We start from the raw sequence: 19,546 nt of genomic DNA on the forward strand, positions 1-19,546 counted from the left end.
CACTACTGAAGCTTCCTCTTGCAGGTGGGGACCAAGGGCTTGAACCAGGGTCATCATGCATGGTGACCTATGTGCTCTATGGATGTGCCACCATCCAGCCCCAACACTACTATGTTTTTTAAAATCTTGATATTATTTTTACTGGAAAGCACTGGAGTATTTTCTAAAGAAATTTTGGGGAAGATCATATGACAGGGAAAAATATTTTAAATAATTGGATAAAAAAATAACCTGCTATGTACTACTTATCATAGTGCTTAAAATGTTTATATGAAAGCTATAGTTAGGATAATGCTCTTATGGTGGAGATTAAATTTTTTAATTTAGAGTTGTAGAAATAGGCTTATGGTATTTGAGTATTCCAATGAGAATAGTATTCTAACAGGAAGTGTACTCAATATTTCTTCTGTGTTGTTATTTCAGTTTTACTCTCAGAAAGTTGAACAACTGAGCTTGCTGGTCTGTAATTATTCTCTATAAACTTTCACAGTGATAAGCAGCTCACAGCACTTACTAAAATCCTATGCAAACTCACACCTCTTCCCCATACATTGACTAGTATCTTAAGGATTCTAATTGACAAAGATAGGAAACATCTAACATCATGGGTAATTATTATCTGGGAAATGATATAAATAAATCTAACCTTCACAGAAACAATGAATTCATTCTGTAGATCAAAGAGCTGAGAGGAAATAAACAGATTTGAAGAAAAGTCACTAGCAATTAAGTAAACAAACCCAGTGAAGAAGGAAAAAAAAGGAAAAATTAAATTTAAAGCATCTAAAGCTGTAAAATAATATTTCAGAGGACAAGGAAGAACCAAAAGAATATATATGAAAAAACAATAGTCAAGAATTTTATTAATAGTCATGAAACAAGAGTCCAGAGACTAACAAGCATTATAAATAAAAAGATTTTTTAATCTAGACTTATCATATTCAAGCTGCAGAGAATAAAGATAATGAGAAATTCTAGCAGTCGGAGATTTAAGAAACATATACAGAAGTAGGAGGACAAGAACCACAGCAAACTTCCTGTAAGAAATATTCAAGCTAGAAGAAAACACCATTAACATTGTGAAAGAAAAACTGTCAACCTATCCTATGGTTTTGTCAATGTTTCCTTTTTATAAATAAAAAATATAATAAGGAGAAGAAAAACTGTCAACCCTGAAGTCTATATCCAACAAAAAAAGCATTTCAAATATGAAGAGAAAATAAATAATTTTCAAACAAAAAATGAGGAAACTTGTTGCTAACCTACCTACTCTACAATAAATATTAATGATCTTCAGACAGAAACAACACAGCAGACTAAAAACAAAATCAACACAAATAATTAGTGCTTGCTAAATATTCATATTTCCTAGTAAGTGATTTAACTATATTGTTTAATTTTCATAACAACCTTATTATTTTGGGATCTGACACTGGCCTAATGCCACTGAACTCCCTCCACCCAATATTTTTTCTATTTTTAAGAAAAATGAGGGAAACCAAAGTATCTCCACCATCCATGGAGTCACCGTTATCCTTGATGTAGTATACAAAAGGCAAGCACGTGGTCCACCACTGAGCTACTTTTCACGTCCCAAGAACCCTATTATTATGCTCTCACAAGTGTAGAAGCAGTGTTGGAGAGCCAGGTGCTGGTGCACATGTTAGCACATGTGAGCACACATGTTACAGTGCTCAAGGACCCAGGTTCAAGCCCCTGGTCTCCACCTGCAGGGGGAAAGCTTCATGACTGGTGAAACAGGGCTGCAGGTGTCTGTCTATCTCTTCCCCTATGTCCCCACTCCTTTCGATTTCTATCTCTGTTCAATAAATAAATAAAGATAACAAAAGAAAAAAAGAAAGTGTTTAGGAAAACATGCAGAATACTGATAAATAAATGACTTGGGACTAAACTCAGACCAATGAGGTCCTAAGCCCATATTCTTGCAGGGCAGAGCTAAGATGGCGACTTTGGAGCCACAGCTGCCCTGAGCTCCAAGAGGCAGCAGCTTGCAATCCCGAATCCGCTGGATCTGGTAAGATATTGGACTATCTGTAGGAGGGTGGACACGGGCTGGTCAGAGTGACACGAAAATACAGTCCCATAACTCTCTCTTGGACTGACAAACAGAGATCAGGGGAACAAAGGAAAATCCTTTGATTATTTCTGAGCTTACCATCCCCCAACCCAGTACCAGCCCACAGGGGCATCACAGCTCCTATCAGGCTCCCCACTGAGCTATTTTCTTTACCAAGATTCCTGGCTCACCAGGGGTGTCATTCTAAGGCTCTTCCTTTAACTTCCTTTTTTTTTTTTTTTTTTTTTTTTTTTTTTTTGTTAAGTGGCTGGAGCTCTATTTGAGTAACAAAATACCTGACCAATCAGAGCCTCATTCCTGCCTGGGAAAGACTACCTGGAGGATCTTTTTTTTTTTTTTTTTTTTGATACTTATAAAATTGACTGTCTTTGCTCAGGTTGTGTGCAGCCAATTGAGTGGTCCCAGCTGAAAACTGACTGTTAGGGGTTTCCACTCTGTTTTATTACTGTTATTATATACACGTGTCCCTTTCCCATCCACCTTCTTCAGGTTGACCAAAATTAACCGTTGTTGTTTTTTCCACTGCTAGGTGACTGGGTGTCCTATCCACTGTGAGTGGAACTAGTTTCTCTTTACCTCTTCTCTTCACTCTCCTTTTTTCCCTCCTCCTAGCTAATTAAAAAAAAAAAACTTTCCTTTCACTGCTCTTTTTTCTTCTTTCTTCCTTCCTTCCTTTCTTTTTTTATTCTTTTCTTCCTCCTTTTGTTTTCTGAATTCACTGATACTCACTTGTGAATTATTTTGGGGAAGAAATCTGACTTGGAGTGGACTCTATGTGTATGTTTCTTCTCTACTTCCCTTTCTCCCCTTTCTATCCCTAGAATTTATAGTGGAAAGTAGATTTGCATAATTGTCTATTCTTGCTTTCCCTTTTTTCCTATCTCTTTCTTTTTCTTTTGTTTGGTTGCTATTTTTTCTTGGGCTGGAGGTGTTGTTTGGCTAAATGGTATTGGTTGAACTGCATCAATCCTTGCCTCAGTTACTAATGTAATTTCTGAGGTTGGTGACTGAACTTCTCATAAAAGTCTATAGTATAGCATGGCTTGTACTCAAAACACAACAACTGAAGAATGACAGAACAGAAAAGTAAAAACCACATCAATTTAAAAAAAACGGTTAAATCAAGAGTAAATAAAACAGCTACCACAATGAATCAGGACAAGAGCCCAGAAGAAACTCCAAATCAGTCAGAAGTAACCATAGATAAGTATGCAAGCAATAGTAAACCTAATAATCACAGAAATGAGGACAACTATGGAGGAAGGGGCTAACAGAATTAGAGAAACAACAGAGAAGAACCTCCAAGAAAATACAAGCTACCTTGAGGTAATTAGAGTAATGAAAGCTGAAATAGCGAAGCTAAAACGCCAACTACCAGAAATGCCTCTATGCAAGTAGAAATTCAAAGCTCTCATAACTAACGAAATTCTGATTTTTAAAGCATGGGAAGTCTTCATAGTTAGTATTCAGCCATAAAGTTCAACAAATTGAATCAAGGAACACACTAGCCAAACTTTCTGAGTTGTTTTTTTTTTTTTTGTCTATGTTTATTTGTGATTAATAGTAGGCCACAAGATTATATGGTAACAGTGGATAATTTCATACCACATGTACCACCACGGTTCTGTGTCCCCACCCTCTCACTTCCCAAAGATAACCACCATAATTCTCACAAAGTCATATAAAACATTTACTTACTTAGTTTTGGTTTTTAATTTTGGTTTCTTGTTTGCTTTTTGCAAGTTCATATATATCAGTTCTCTAGATATCTATCACATATGAGTGAAACCATCCAATAGTCTTTCATATCATTACTTATTTTGCTAAGTGTAATCACCTCCACTTCCATCCATTTTGTGCCAAAGGAAAAAATCATTTTTTATTGCAGAGTAGTATTCCATGAAGTATATATCTCATAATTTGTTTCTCCAGTTACCTGTTGTTTATGAGCATTTAGGCTGCTTCTACTCTTTGGTTATTGTGAATAATGCAGCCTGAGCATAGAGTTCATATGTCCCTTCAAATTAGTGTTCTCGTATGTACTTTGAATAAATACCTAATAGCAGTATTGCTAGACCATAAGGTAATTCCAGTTTTATTTGTTTAAGGACTCTCTGTACAATTTTCCAAAGGGGCTGAACCAGTTTACATTCCCACCAGCAGTGTAGCAGTCCCTTTTTCTCTGCAACTTATAGACATCATCTATAATTTCCTATTTTGTTGATGTAAGCCATTCTCAGAGATGTGTGATGTAATTTCTATGTAGTTGTTTTCCATTTTTTAACTGTGATTGAAAATGGGTTATAGTAGTTTAAGATTAGAGTGTTTAGTTCCACACCACACCCACTACTCAAGTTCTGTGTCCCCACCTTCCCACCTTCCAAAGACTAAAGAAGTTTTAGAAAGAATTTTCTTGGTTCTGTGTTTTGTTTTGATTTTTTTCTTTGTGAGTTCATGTGTTCCCTTTTTAATTTTTTATTATAATCTTTATCTATTGGATAGAGACAACCAGAAATCAAGAGGGTAGAGGAAGATAGAGAGGGAGAGAGAGAGACACCTGCAGCACTGCTTCATCGCTTGCAAAGCTTTCCTCCTGCAGGTGCTAACTGGGGACTTAAACTTGGGGTTGTATCTCCAATTACATCTTTGAAGTAGAGATCCTGTAAAGTTTCACTGATGTTTTCTTACATAAATTTTAGAGGTTTTGGTCTAATATCCATACCTTGCATCGATTTTCATTTGACCTTGGCGTATGGTATTAGGTGGTGGTCTAGTTTTACTTTACTACATGTGGCTGTCCAATTTTCCCAGCACTATTTTTTTAAATACCTTCTTTATGCCACTCAATGGTTTTTGCACCATTGTCATATCTTAGGTGACTGAATACGTGTGGGCTAGCTTCTGAGCTCTCAGTTCTGTTCCATTTATCGAAGTGTATTTTTATTCCAGTACCATGTTGTTTTAATTACTATTTCCTTATAAATAAACTGGTTTATACTAAAAATACCTCCATATTAATCCTTTGTTCTCAGAATTGCTTTGATTGATTATGATTTTTTGTAAATTCACACAAATTTTTTAACAAGTGGTACAATTTCCTTGAAAAATACCATTGGTATCTTGATAGGGATTACATTGAAATTGTAGATTGATTTTGATAGAATGGCCATTAATTAATTTTATTCTTTCAATTCAGAAAGAAGGAATATTCTTCCATTCATGCATGGCATTCTCTATTTCAACAATGTTTCCCCATGAAGTTCCTTCACCCTCTGTGAGATTCATCCAAAGGTATTTTATCTTTTGGGTTTAATTGTAAATGAGACTGAGCCTTTTATATCCCTTTCCTCTAACTCCTAGTTTATATGCAGAAATGCCACAGCTTTATGTGTACTGATTTTGGATCTATCAACTCTACTGAATTTATTATTTCTAGGAGTCTTTGAGTTTCTTTAAGCATACTAACATGTCATCAGCAGTGGTAGTTTGATTACTTCCTTTCTAATATGCGTATCTTTGACATATCTTTTTTGTCTTATTGCAGTGGTGAAGTACCAGGGTCTAGCCCCATCAGGTTATTAGGGTATCCTGAAGGATGAGGGTCATCAGCGAGAATGAAATGAGAGACACTGTTTCGGAAGTAGGAAAGAGACATCTCCGCCATGCTCAGGCAGAACTTTATTTTTATAGTCTCATAAGGCTTAGATCATTAAAACAAAAATCATCAAGGCTTTTGTCACTAATACATAAATTACCAAGGCTTTGATTGTCAATACAAAAATCACCAAGACTTTTATTATTAATACAAAAATCACCAAGGCTTTGGTCACTAATACATAAATCACCAAGGCCTTGATTATTAAAACAAAAATCACCAAGTAAGAACAGCACAGGTAGGGAACACCTCCTACTTTGTGGAACATTGAGATTCCAGGGGCACTTTTCTCCCTAGAGATCACATCACAGTTTTTATTTCTTTTGTTATTCCTGTATTTGTGTGCTAGGCAGATATTCTATTGATTAAGATTAATATTCTACCTGTATGTTTATGCCATCCTCTAGCCCCTATGCATCAGAAGCCATAGTTCATAGAAAGTTCAAGCTTATTATGTTTCTAGGGGCCTTAAACAAAATGAGCAGCCCATTTTTCATAAAATCTGTTCCATTGTTTGATCAACAAGTTTTTTTTTGTTCCTTACTGAGAAGGCACCAAGGTGGAGCTGACCTGGCCAACCTCTCCATAAAGTTAAGCTCTCTAACTGGAATCCATCTTCTGTGTATGCTCACTATGTGACCTAGGTTCTCATGTACTATTCCTGTATAAGGAATTGGAAGCATAGTGGTGGGTGGTAGATTAAAAGGCCCATTGTATCTAGGTGAGTACTATAACTTTATTAATTATGCTATATAAGGTGGCCCCTCCACTGTGGGAAGCACCAATCTTTCTCTATATTTTAGTGGGAATACTGAAGGAAGTGGAGTAGATAAAGGGGGAAACAATTCTTCCTCTAGAAGTCTCCTGAAAGAGTCTCCTGAAAATTTCTGCATTACTGGTATGGCTTGTTCCATTATGATCAGTCTTACAGAGTGCAGTGAGGCTTTTGTCATTATTTTTTGTTATTGATCAGGCTCTGAGCCTGGCCATAGGTAAAGATTATTAAGACCACACAGAGCTTAACCCCAAGCCCTATACATGGCAAAAGGCAAGATGGTTTCAGCTTGGCCTTGAGAGTCCAGCTGTGCTAAACTTCCTGCAAAGCTGGTACCCTGTCAAGCAGCTCGCATAGCAGCGCCTGCACCAGTGAAAACTGCTGGGCTAGCGTGGGGGTGCCTCTTCCCAGCCAGTACTCTCTGGGTTGGAAAGAACTCGACTGGAGTGGGGGAGGAGCCAAGATGGCAGACTGAGAAGTAGCTTCTGGTCTGAGTTCTGACAACAACTGGAAACGGTAGGATTTTTTGCCTTCAGAAGGACAGTGAATTCGGAGTCCTAGCTGTGACAACAAGGGGGCAAATATAGCCGAGTTTGGGTTAGAATATAGAGGAAAAAAGAAAGGAAAATTTTTTTATTATTCCTAAAGTGCACCCTTGCCCCCCCCCCCCCACATAACCAGTCCCTGGGAGCCAGAGCTGCTCCTAGCAAGCTTCTCTGCTGAGCTTCTTTCTTTACCAAGATTCCTAGCTCAACAGGGGTTCCATTCCAAGTCTATTTCTTTCTGAAACCCTCAACCCTCTTTCTTTCTAAATGGTCTATTGGATCTACAAAAGGGAAAGACTGTCCTGAGGTGGGGTTTTTTTTTTTTTGGTTTTTGGGGTTTTTGTTGTTGTTGTTTGTTTGTTTTACTTTCTTAACAATCAGCTGCCTCTGCTCAGGCAGCTTGAGGCAATCTGGGACAGGGTTTTTTACCCTGCTCTATTTTATTATTAATATTATATAAAGGTGTATCTCTTTCCCCCCCATAGGATGACCAGAATTAACTCTTATTGTATTTTCCAGTACTAGGGGACTAGGCGTCTTATCCATTATAAGAGGAACTTGTTGCACTACTCCTACCTCCTCTACCCACTCTCCCCTTCTCCCTCCTCCTAGCTAATTAAAAAATAAAATAAAATTAATTAATTAATTAATTAAAAAACTTTCCTTTCACTGCTCCTTTATTACAATTCTTTCTCTTATGTTTTTTTTTTCTGTTCTCTCTCTTGTTTTTCTTCCTTTTTTTTCTTGTCTTCCTTTCTTCCTTCCTCCTTCCTTGGCTTTCTGAATTCACTGATACTCCTTTGTGAATTATTTTGGGGAAGAAATCTGACTCAGAGTGGACTCTCTATGTGTGTATCTCTGCTCTACTTCCCTTTCTCCTCTTGCTACCCCTAGAATATACAGTGGATAGTAGATTTGCATAACTATCTATTCTTGCTAACACTCCTTTCCTTTCTCTTTCTTCTTCACTTGGACTTGGTTGCTATTTTTTCACGGACTGGAGACATTGTTTGGCTAACTGGTAGTGGTTAAACTGCTTCAATCCTTGCTGCAGTTGCTATTGTAATTTCTGAGGTTGGTGGTTGCATTTGTCATAAAGGTATTTAGTACAGTGTTGCTTGTACTCAAAACACAAAAACTGAGGAACAACATAACATAAAAATAAGAAACACATTAATCAAAAAAATGGGTAGATCAAGAGCAAATAAAACTGCTACTACAATGAATGAAGACAAGAGTCCAGAAGAAATTACAAATCATCCAGAAGTAAGCATAGATAAGAAAAATATGCAAGCACTAATAAATTTATTAATCACAGAAATGAAAACAACATTGGAGGAAAGGAATGGCAGTATTAGGGAAACAACAGTTGAGATCCTCGAGGAAAATACTGATTATCTTGAGGCAGCTAGAGAACTGAAAGCATAAATTGCTGAACTGAAGAAATCAGCTGAGGGAAGGGAAAGCAAACTAACAGAAGCAGAAAACAGAATTAGTCAGACAGAGGATGAGTTAGAGAAAACTAAGAAAGAGGTTAAAGAGCTCAAAAAGAGATTGAGAGACACTGAAAACAACAACAAAGACATATGATCTCAAAATGATCTCAAAAGAAGTAACATTCATATAATTGGCCTGCCAGAGGAAGAAAGAGAGGAAGGGGAAGGAAAAATTCTAGAGGAAATTATAGAAGAAAATTTCCCAGACCTGAAGAACAGAAAGGACATTAAGATTCAAGAGGACCAGAGAGTTCTGAACAGAATCAACCCAGACCTGAAGACACCAAAACACATCATAGTGACAATGAGAAGGAGTAAGGATAAATAAAGGATCCTAAAGGCTGCAAGAGAAAAACAAAAAGTCACATACAGGGGAAAACCCATAAGACTATCTGCAGACTTCTCCACTCAAACTCTAAAAGCCAGAAGAGAATGGCAAGATATCTATCAAGCCCTGAATGGAAAAGGGTTTCAACCAAGGATAATATATCCTGCTAGACTTTCATTCAAACTAGATGGAGGGATCAAAACCGTCTTAGACAAACAACAGTTAAAGGAAGCAACCATAACCAAACCGGCATTGAAAGAGGTTCTAAAATACCTCTTATAAATAAAAACTTCACTATAATACTTGCCATATATGAGAGCAAATAAAAATTCATTGAACAATGGCACTACAATACATTAAATCCATAATATCAATAAATGTCAGTGGCTTAAACTCACCCATCAAAAGGCACAGAGTGGGAGGATGGATCAGAAAACATAACCCAGCCATATGCTGCTTGCAAGAATCCCATCTGAAACAACAGGATAAACACAGACTTAAAGTGAAAAGATGGAAAACTATCATACAGGCTAATGGACCACAAAAAAAGGCAGGAACAGCCATTCTCATCTCAGACACAATGGATTTAAAATTAAATAAAGTAATAAAAGATAGGCAAGGATTAGAGGATCAATCAGCCAATAAGACTTAACAATTATTAACATCTATGCACCCAATGAGGGACCATCTAAATACATCAAGCACCTGCTGAAAGAACTTCAAAAATACATCAATAGTAATACAATAATAGTGGGAGATTTTAACACTCCACTCTCACACTTATACAGATCAACAAAGCAGAGAATTAACAAAAAAACAAGAGAATTAAATGAAGAGATGGTCAGACTAGACTTCCTGGACATCTTCAGAGCCCTTCACCCCCAAAAACTGGAATACACATTCTTCTCAAATCCACACAACACATATTCAAGGACAGACCACGTGTTTAGGCCACAAAGATAGCATCAATAAATTCAAGAGCATTGAAATAATCCCAAGTATCTTCTCAGACCACAGTGGAGTAAAACTAACATTTAACAACAAACAGAAAATTATTAAAAGTCACAAAATTTGGAAACTAAACAACATACTCCTTAAAAACCACTGGGTCAAAGAGTCACTCAAGCAAGAAATTCAGATGTTCCTGGAAACAAATGAAAATGAAGACACAACGTATCAAAATATTCGTGACACAGCTAAAGCAGTATTGACAGGGAAACTCATAGCCATACAATCACATATTAACCAACAAAACAAAGCTCAAATAAACGACCTTACTGCACACCCCAAGTACTTAGAGGAAGAGGAACAAAGGAACCCTAAAGCAACCAGAAGGACAGAAATCACTAAAATTAGAGCAGAAATAAACAACATTGAAAATAAGAGAACCATACAGAAGATCAATGAACCCAAATGTTGGTTCTTTGAAAGATTAAACAAAATTGACAAACCCCTAGCCAGACTCACTAAACAAAAAAGGGAGAAGGCTCAAATTCATGGAATTGTAAACAGTAGAGGAGATATCACAACTGACACCACATATATCCAAAAATCATGTGAAACTTCTATGAAGAACTATACACAACCAAGCTAGAAAATCTGGAAAAAATGGAAGAATTCCTAGAAGCATACGTTCTTCCAAAACTGAACTAAGGAGAACTACAAAACCTAAATTCACCAATCATAGACAAAGAAATTGAAACCGTTATTAAGAATCTCCCCAACAATAAAAGTCCTGGACCAGATGGCTTCACAAACAAATTCTACAAAACTTTCAGGAAACAGTTAGTACCCATACTTCTAAAGCTTTTCCATAAGATCGAAGAAACAGAAATACTCCCTCCCACCTTCTATGAAGCCAAAAGCAGATAGGGACACAACAAAAAAGGAAAACTACAGACCAATATCTCTGATGAACATAGATGCCAAAATATTAAACAAGATCTTGGCCAACTGGATACAGCAGCATATCAAAAAGATTATTCATCACAACCAAGTGGGATGTACCCCAAGAATGCAGGGTTGGTTCAACATACGTAAGTCAATCAATGTCATTCACCACATCAATAAAAGCAAAGCCAAAAAACACGATTATCTCAATAGATGCAGAGAAAGCCTTTGATAAAATGCAACACCCATTCATGCTTAAAACCCTACAAAAAATGGGAATATATGGGAAACTCCTCAAGATAGTGGAATCTATATACAGCAAACCTACAGCCAACATCATACTCAATGGACAGAAGCTGAAAGCATTCCCTCTCAGATCAGGGACTAGACAGGGCTGTCCACTGTCACCATTACTCTTCAACATAGTGTTGGAAGTTCTTGCCATAGCAATCAGGCAAGATAAAGGAATCAAAGTAATACAGACTGGAAGGGAAGAAGTCAAGTTCTCACTATTTGCAGATGATATTATAGTATACATAAAAAAACCTAAAGAATCAAGCAGAAAACTACTGGAAGTTATTAGGCAATATAGCAAGGTGTTAGGCTACAAAATCAATGTGCAAAAATCAGAGTCATTTCTTTATGCAAACACTAAATCTGAAGAAAACATCCAGAAATCAATCCCATTCACTGTTTCAGCAAAATCAATAAAATACCTAGGAGTAAAGCTGACCAAAGAAGTGAAAGACTTGTATACTGAAAATTATGAGTCACTATTCAAGGAAATTGAAACTGATACCAAGAAATGGAAAGACATCCCATGCTCATGGATCGGAAGAATAAATATCATCAAAATGAATATTCTCCCCAGAGCCATATACAAATTTAATGTGATACACATCAAAGTTCCACCAAACTTCTTTAAGAGACTAGAACAAAAACTACAATCATTTATCTGGAACATGAAAACACCTAGAATTGCCAAAACCATCTTGAGGAAAAGAAACAGAAATGGAGGCATCACACTTCCAGACCTTAAACTATATTATAAAGTCATCATCATCAAAACAGCATGGTACTGGAACAAAAATAGGCACACATACCAGTGGAACAGAATTGAAAGCCCAGATATAAATCCCCACACCTATGGACATCTAATCTTTGATAAGGGGGCCCAAAGGATTAAACAGAAGAAGGAGGCTCTCTTGAATAACTGGTGCTGGGAAAACTGGGTTGTAACATGCAGAAGAATGAAACTGAACCACTTTATCTCACCAGAAACAAAAATCAACTCCAAATGGATTAAAGACCTGGATGTTAGACCAGAAACAAATACTTAGAGGAAAACATTGGTGAAACACTTTCCCACCTAAACCCCAAGGACATCTTTGATGAATCAAACCCAATTGCAAGGAAGACTAAAGCAGAAACAAACCAATGGGACTACATCAAATTGAAAAGCTTGTGCACAGCCAGAGAAACTATCACACAAAAAGAGAGACCCCTCACAGTATGGGAGAAGATCTTTACATGCCATACATCAGACAAGAGACTAATCACCAAAATATACAAAGAGCTCAGCAAACTTAGCAACAAAAAAGCAAATGACCCTATCCATAAATGGGCAGAGGATAGGAACAAAACATTCACTCCAGAGGAGATCCAAAAGGCTAACAAACATATGAAAAATTGCTCCAGGTGGCTGATTGTCAGAGAAATGCAAATAAAGACAACATTGAGATACCACCTCACCCCTGTGAGAATGGCATACATTAAAAAGGACAGCAGCAACAAATGCTGGAGAGGCTGTGGGGACAGAGGAACCCTTTTGCACTGCTGGTGGGAATGTAAATTGGTACAGCCTCTGTGGAGATCTGTCTGGAGAACTCTCACAAGGCTAGACATAGACCTTCCATATGATCCGGTAATTCCTCTCCTGGGGATCTACCCCAAGGACTCCATAACACCCAACCAAAAAGAAGTGTGTACTCCTATGTTCATAGCAGCACAATTCATAATAGCTAAAACCTGGAAGCAACCCAGGTGCCCAAAAACAGATGAGTGGCTGAGAAAGCTGTGGTATATACCCATAATACAATACTATGCAGCTACTAAGAACAATGGACTCAACTTCTCTGACTCATGTTGGTCAGAGCTAGAAGGAATTATGTTAAGTGAGCTAAGTCATAAAGATAAAGATGAGTATGGGATGATCCCACTCATCAACAGAAGTTGAGAAAGATCAGAAAGGGAAACTAAAGGCAGGATCTGACTAAACTGAAAGTAGGGTATCAAAGTATAAACCCTGTGGTGTTCGGGAGGATGGACATGAGGCTTCCTGGGCCGGCTGGGGGGTAGTGGCGGGTGCATGGGATGGGACACAATCTTTTGGTGATGGGAATGGTGTTTATGTACACACCTATTAAATTGTAGTAATATAAATCACTATTTAATTAATATGAGAGGGGGAAAATTGATTGTATGTCTAACAAAGGGACTTTTCAAAGCTAACCCAATTACAAAATAATGTGATGATAACAGTACCTATCCATTGTCTTCTCGAACCCTAAGACAGCAGGAACCTCACATTTCCATTATAGAGCCTAAACTTCCCTCAGTCCTGGGACCCTAGGGTAGGGCACATATGCTTTTCCCATATGCTTCTCCCAATTCTTATCAAATAATATTTCATCCGCTGATTGCAACCTAATCAGCGCAACGAGTGCCACCCAAGCACACTTCACTTCAGACTGTGTCCAGAGACTTCAGGTGTAGAATGACAACCCTTCAGCTTCATCACTTTGGTGAGACCTTTCCTTTCATAGTATTCTCTAATTCCATCCCAGGTGGTTCACTTCCTAACAAAGTCCCAAAACCTAGATATAGACCAGGTTCCATGAGACAGAGCATATATTCACAGGTATCCATAAACTACAATACACCTATTACAGTTCAGGTTCTCCTTGTGTTTTCTCTTTTGATCTTTTTTTTTTTTTTTCATCTTCTGCCTGAGAGTGGGATCATCCCATACTCATCCTTCTGTTTCTGACTTATTTCACTTAACATGAATTTTTCAAGCTTCATCCAAGATCGGCTGAAAATGGTGAAGTCACCATTTTTTACAGCTAGAGTAGTATTCCATTGTGTATATAGACCACAACTTGCTCAGCCACTCATCTGTTGTTGGACGCCTGGGTTGCTTCCAGGTTTTGGCTATTACAAATGGTGCTGCCAAGAACATATGTGTACACAGATCTTTTTGGATGGGTGTGTTGGGTTCCTTAGGATATATCCCCAGAAGAGGAATTGCAGGATCATAGGGTAGGTCCATTTCTAGCCTTCTGAGAGTTCTCCAAACTGTTCTCCTCAGAGGATGGACCAATTGACATTTCCACCAGCAGTGCAGGAGGTGAAGAACCAACTGTTGGTTTCATTAATCTTTGGATCATCTTTCTGGATTCTATTTCACTAATTTCTGCTTTGATTTTGATTATTTCCTTCCTCCTGCTAACTTTTAAGTCTCTTTGTTGTTCCTTTTCTAGTTAACTCATTTGTGATATCAGCTTATTTAAGATCTTCACTGTTTATTGATGTGGACCCATATTGTTAGAAACTTCCCTCTTAGGACAGCTTTTGCCACATCCCACAGGGTCTGGTATTTGGTCTCTTCATTTTTATTGTTAAGTTCTATTTTGATTTCTTCATTAACCCAGGTTTTATTCATAAAAATACTATTTATTCCCCATAGCTTGAAGGTATTTATTTCTTTTTTGTGATTAATTTCTAATCTCACCACCTCATGTTCAAGAAAGATGTTCTTTATAATTTCAATGTTCAAATTTATTAAGGCTCTCTTTGGGTCCTAACACATGGTCAATCACTGAGAATGTTCCTGTGTGAACTTCAGAAAAATGTATATTCTTTTCTTTGAGAATCAAAGATTCTGAATATATCTATTAAGTTCATCTCATCTATGAATGTAGTTAAGGCTTTTACTTCCTTATTGAATTTTTGTCCTGATGATCTCTCTCTTGCTGTGAGTTCTGTGTTGAGGTCACCTACTATTATTGTGTTGCTGTTGGTGTCTCCCTTGAGTTTTGTAAGCATTTGTAATATAATTTGTGTGCATTCATATTAGTAATATATATATATATATATGATAGTTATGTCTTCCTGTAGTACTGATCCTCTGACCAATATGTAGTGTCCATCTCTATCTCTTATCACCTTCTTTGCCTGAATGTCTATTTTGTCTGATAGTAGGACAGCTTTTCCTGACCCTTTTTTCTGTATTATTGGCTTGAAATACCTTGTTCCAGCCTGTCATAGGAGCTTCTGTTTTTCTTTCTTTCAGATGTATATTTTCTGAATACAAAGAATAGGTGGGTCTTGCTTTTAATTGATTCAGTCACTCCAAATCTTTTGATTGGTGAACTTAATCGAATTTAGAGTGATTATGATACATGAAGTTTATGTATAACCATTCTGTTTTTTGTTTCAAGTTGTTTGACTTTCTTGTTGACTCTTGCTAATTACTTGTGCTTGTTACTTTATTTGGGTGGTTTTCTATGATTGTCTCACGGACTACATATATGTTTTCTATTATCACTGTGCTATATTTTGTTTTGTGGTTACTAAAATGTCATGTCTAACTTAGAATATCTACAACAGCTTTTTTCTTAGTTATTTATTTGATAAGACAGAGGAATTGATAAAGGAAGAAAAAATGAAAAGGGAGAGAGAAACATCTGCAGCAATGCTTCACCATTCATGAATCTTCCACCCTGCAAGTGGAGCATAACAGTCTTTTTTAAGGTTGCCATGGTTCACCAACATTTGATTGTATTAATCTGTCCATTTTGCCCTCCCCTTCCCTCTGTTTGTTTTTCCTTGTTGTTGTTCTGTTCTTCCTACTTCATATGCACCAAGGCAAAAGAAGCCACATCTGCTCTGAGGCTTACTGCCAACTATTGATAAAAAGAACTTATGGTACCAATTTGAATGGTATCAATATTAGTTACAATTTGAGTTTATCAAGTGTTTACTAGACATGCAATGACCCATATGCTGAAATCTTCAAGTGACCAGATGGGTCCTGCCCAGATTCAGAGAGCCATAGAGCGTCATTCAAAAATCACATAACCGGTACTCTTGACATTTACCAAACCATAAGGCAATGTTGGCCCATGTGAAAAGTGATTAAATGGTAAGTCATTAACACATTTAATATTTTATAGAAGTCTCTATTCCAAGGACAGCCTCTTATTTCAACAATAAACCAAATTGACCAGAATTGCATATGCATGTGAACATGATAAATGTTGTATTAATAACAAATGGATCCACACTGAGATCCAAACACATCTATCTACAAATGTCTAGTGAAATAGCAGGAGGCCAAAGGGGATTCATTTGCATAAATCTGTTTGCAAGTAAATATTTCTTGCTTTTGAGTGTAAAAGGAAGGAGATTTTTGTGTAGCAACTAAAAAAAATGTTTGAGAAATAGACAAGAGAATACAACACATGCAGCTCTCCTTTGATACTCTTCATGAGAACAAGAAAAAACTGTGTGTAAGGCTCTGGGGAACATCAGAGAATGAAGATTGCAGCTTTGATCCCAAGTGACAAAATGAAACCTTGCAACATACAGTCTCCCTGACACTCAGAAATTGTCTTCATAGTTCTTCTTGTTGTTACACATTAACCAGTAGTCTGGTTTATTTGTTCTGGCTTAGTAATCCTAGAAAACAGGCCATAGTCTGAAAAATGGTTAAACAGCTCAGTATTACCAACAAAATACTACAATAATTTCCTCAAGGTTTGAAAGGATTCTTTGAAGCCTGCATTTTCTCATAAAAATCAATCAAGAATGTAGGGAAAAAATGAAGGTGGAAATGAGAGGAAAGAGAAATCATTAAGAACTTCTCAAAATACTATTTTTCAGTCTTCATTTTAAAAGTCATGTTTTCAATTACTTTTGTTTACCTTTAATTTTTTAAATTTTTTTTATTTATAAAAATGAAACATTGACTAAACCATAGGATAAGAGGGGTACAACTTGACACAGTTCCCACCACCAGAACTCTGTATCCCCTCCTCTCCCCTAATAGCTCTCCTATTCTTTAACCCTCTGGGTATATGGACCCAAGGTCATTGTGGGATGCAGAAGGTGGAAGGTCTAGCTTCTGTAATTGCTTCCCCACTGGGGAAACAGGGGCTTTGACAGGTAGATCCATACTCCCAGCCTGTCTCTCTCTTTCCCTAGTGGGGAAGGGCTCTGGGGAAGCGGGGCTCCAGGACACATTGGTAGGGTTGTCTGTCCAGGGAAGTCTGGTTGGCATCATGCTAGCATCTGGAACCTGGTGGTTGAAAAGAGAGTTAACATACAAAGCCAAAGAAATTGTTGACCAGTGATGGACCTAAAGGCTGGAATAGTGCAGATAGCTATCTACAAAATGTTTACCTTTAATTTTTTAAATATTGATGCTATCCCACATAATTTTAATTGATGTCTTTGTAAATATAATATAGTATATATGCTGCTTCTGGTGTAGATCACTAGACACAATCTCTTAATCTGTTCAGGCCTCTGGCCCTGACCTGGGACCCCTCATATCCTAGCAGGAGGTACTCAATAGATAGTTCCAAAGTGAAAAGACAAGTTCATAGTGGTGTTAGGGACAGAATCTAAAACTCCTTGGAGCCTCAGATATGGAAGTCATTTGCATATCTCCCTAGCCCTACAACCTGTAGTCTAATCAGGAAACTCAGGTCCTCTAAAGCAGGAACTAGGAATGCCTAGAGATGATTTTTCAGTTCCATAGAGTATAAGTTGGAAGAAAGCGGTCAGACTTTGAATAACAAAGTGCAGAAATGAGACAACTTGACATTGTTAAAGAGGGAATTACTTTGTTCTCTGTTGGGTTTTTCTGGATAACACATAGAAATTGCATATATAATGACAATTAAAAAAGAGAGAGAGAGAGATGCACATGCTCTTCCGCTTCACCAGCTGGTAGTGAGTTGAAGTCGTTGTCATGGAGAACTCTGCAGCTCTGGTCCGGACTAAGGAGCTTGCTGGAAACCAAGTAGTTCAGTCAATGACAAGTCGACAAGTCAGGGAGAACCACTGTTGGAGCTCACCCTGACCCCCAGCGGCCTAGCCCTGGTGAGCCCCTACCACACCAACCGGGCCAGCGACCGTTAGACCTCGTGGCATTCGCAAAGCAGATACAGAAGGCTGATGAATTCATCCGAACAAGTCATAGCTGAGCAAATCCAGCATTTGCAACAACAAGACAGGATGGTACTGGAAGGTGCTCACAGAGATGCTGATTTACACCACATAGCTTCTAATATAGTAAGAAAAAAAAAAAAAAAAACCTGGAAAAATTTATTACCTTTATAGCGGGAAAGTGGTCAAAAGTATTTTTCCATTATTTCACCAGAGGAATGGGGGCCAAGTTGTCCACTTGACTTCCTTGGTGCCTACAAGCTATGTCTTGGATTCCATATGAAGATATTGAGAAGCAAGATGCCAAAGTTGGCATAGTGAATAAGTTGCTAAACCAGCCAATGGCCCTGCCTCCACACACTGAATCCAACCTTCAGAGACTGACTCACTGAGAGTGGATTCTGACAGTGTTCTCATAGCAAGGATCTCTTGCCTCCTTGTTACACCTTTCTGCCATGATGAGATGTACATGAAAATTGATGGCATGTAGATGAACCGTGAACATCTTGGAAGTCTGTGTGAATATAAATGTTGTCATTATCACTTTTAGTTGGTATAATGAATCAAGCCCCCCCTTTTTTCTTTTTAAATCTTCTCTGGACTACAGATACCCAGAAAATCACGTATCCTTAAGTCAAAGCATTAGAGAAAGAGGAATTTCTTCTTCTCACAGAGACTCTGAAGAATCTGCCAGAAAGAACTGTGTTTTATTCTTTGTTACTGGAAGTGTTTAAGATTGAGGCTGAAAGGCCTGGCCACCACGGTACTGAGGGGAGGGAAGCTTCAATGCTGTTGTGTCCATCCTCATTCTCTTCCTTCTCTCTCTCCCTTCCCCTTCCCCTACCCACACCCCTTCATTTCTCTCTCCTTCTCTCCCCTTTCCTCTCACCACCCCATATGAAATGTCAACCCAGAGTGGTTGGTGATGACCAAAAAGAAAGAAATTTGGTTTAAGAATATTTATCAGTTGATAAATAGTTATATCGAGTGAGACAGCTCATTTGATATAACACATGCTTTCCCATGCATGAGCAACTGGGCTTGAGGACCTGGGTTCAAGTTTTGTGAGCAGAATGCAAAGGGAAGCTTCACAAGTGGCAGATTAGTACTGTGGTCTCTCTCTGTCTCTTTTCTTCCCTCTGTCTCTTACCCTCTATCTTAAAAAAGTTATTTAACAGTGGCACTATATTCACATCTGTCTGGGAACAAGAATGTTGGGTCATAGAGGATAATAAACAACTTGGCTTAGTTGAACTAAAAAAAAAAGAAAGAAATTGCTTTTATTCGTTAAGAGAATAGAACAAACACTACAATTATTTATCTGGAACCTGAAAACACCTAGAATTGCAAAAACCATCTTAAGGAAAAGAAACAGAAATGGAGGCATCACACTCCCAGACCTTAAACTATATTATAAAGCCATCATCATCAAAACAGCATGGTACTGGAACAAAAATAGGCACACAGACCAGTGGAACAGAAATGAAAGCCCAGAAATAAATCCCCACACCTATGGACATCTA

At 37.7% G+C, this 19,546-nt stretch overlaps 1 pseudogene; it reads left to right on the forward strand.

Moving 5' to 3' along the window:
* LOC103120773 (uncharacterized protein C1orf50-like) overlaps positions 1–18,566 on the forward strand; it is a 125,761-nt pseudogene extending 107,195 nt beyond the window's left edge.
* The last annotated feature ends 980 nt before the right edge of the window (positions 18,567–19,546 follow it).

Source organism: Erinaceus europaeus, chromosome 10 (genome assembly GCF_950295315.1).
Source record: "Erinaceus europaeus chromosome 10, mEriEur2.1, whole genome shotgun sequence".
Taxonomy (NCBI): Eukaryota; Metazoa; Chordata; class Mammalia; order Eulipotyphla; family Erinaceidae; genus Erinaceus; species Erinaceus europaeus.